General features: G+C 41.3%; 1 non-coding gene across 1 annotated transcript; it reads left to right on the top strand.

Moving 5' to 3' along the window:
* Window positions 1–171: 171 nt before the first annotated feature.
* Trnat-ugu (transfer RNA threonine (anticodon UGU)) lies at window positions 172–244 on the top strand. Its single transcript has one exon. It is a non-coding gene; the product is annotated as a tRNA-Thr (tRNA).
* Window positions 245–1,712: the final 1,468 nt, after the last annotated feature.

Below are 1,712 nucleotides of genomic sequence, written 5' to 3' on the forward strand. Positions count from 1 at the left end.
ACACACACACACACACACACACACACAAACGCGCGCGCGCGCACGCACACACACACACACACACACACAACACCTATCAATACAGAACACATGGTGGATATGTGATCCTCATACAAATAGATAAAAAGAAAAAGACTAATATATTACTATAAATGCTCTCTGACAGTGTGAGCCTCCATAGCTCAGAGGTTAGAGCACTGGTCTTGTAAACCAGGGGTCGTGAGTTCAATTCTCACTGGGGGCTTCATAAGGGTGTTTTTTTTTATTTTTGCTATATTTAACAGCTCCTAATAAAGACGAACCAAGTGCTTTATTACTGCATTCCTGTTAGCTTCAGTCTGATGTTTTTGTAGACAAGAAATGTAAATTAATCCAAACGAAGTGAAGCTAGTCTCCATTGGCAAAATTTAATCCATTGAAATTTTGTACATAGAATTATAAATAAATTATGATAATTAGTTTGCCTAGAACTCTGCACATAATATGCCTTTCATTTCATATACACACACATATGCACAAACAAACATACATACATATATCTGTTCTTTTATCTTATACTCGTTTAAGTCACTTGACTGAGGCCATGCTGGGGCACAGCCTTGAAAATTTTGTTGTTGAATCAATTAATTGAAGTACTTTTTTTTTTTTTGTTAAGTCTGGTACTTATTCTATCATCTCTTTTGCTGAACCACTAGGTTACAGGTACATACACACACCAACACCTGTAGTCAAGTGGCAACGGGGGATAGACACAGACACAGACATACTCAAACACACACACATGCACACACACATGCATACACACACACACACACACACATACACACACACACATATACAATGGGCTTCTTTCAGTTTCCATCTACCATATCCACTCACAAGGATTTGGTTGGCCCAAGGCTATATTAGAAGGCACTTACTTAAGGTGCCCTGCAGTGGGACTGAACCCAGAACTATGCGGTTGGTAAGCATCCTTTTTAGCACACAGCCACTTCATAAATACATACATATATACATTTCCTTTTGAGAAGACCTGACGGAGGCAAGGTAGCTGAGCTCCTTTCGATCATCGGGTCTCATGGAGGCAAAGTGGCTGAGTTTCTTTTGAGTGTTGGGCATTACAGAGGCAAAATGGCTGAGTTCCTTTCAAGTGGTAGATCTCATGGAGGCAAAGTAGCTGAGCTCCTGGGCCGCATGGAGGCAAAGTGACTGAGTTCCTTTTGAGTATTGGGCCTCACGGAGTCCCTTTCAAATGTTGGGCCTCATGGAGGCGAAGTGTCCAAGCTCCTTTCGAGTGATGGGCCTTTCCAATTTACTTTCTAATCATCATTACATTCCTTGCTACCAGTAATCTCTCTCTGTCCCCTCAGCTACATCTTATGGCCACCATATCTCATTCTTAACACCCTCCCATATCTGCCATTCATACTGCCCACACACACATTTGATTGCCACACACACTAATTCCATCCCAACATACCTCTGACCTCCATCTCTGTCTGTGTGTTTCTCACTCTCTCCTCCTCCTACTCACACACTCCTTACTCCTGCTCTACCTACACTTTTATTATACTGCAATAATCAATAGATCCAACATATGGTGAATATCAGGAAAGATAAAGAAAAGGATGTAAATAGCAATATAACAACTCATTTTGTGTACAAGCCTCCATAGCTCAGAGGTTAGAGCACTGGTCTTGTAAACCAGGGGT

The sequence above is a fragment of the Octopus bimaculoides genome, chromosome 26 (assembly GCF_001194135.2).
Source record: "Octopus bimaculoides isolate UCB-OBI-ISO-001 chromosome 26, ASM119413v2, whole genome shotgun sequence".
NCBI lineage: Eukaryota > Metazoa > Mollusca > Cephalopoda > Octopoda > Octopodidae > Octopus > Octopus bimaculoides.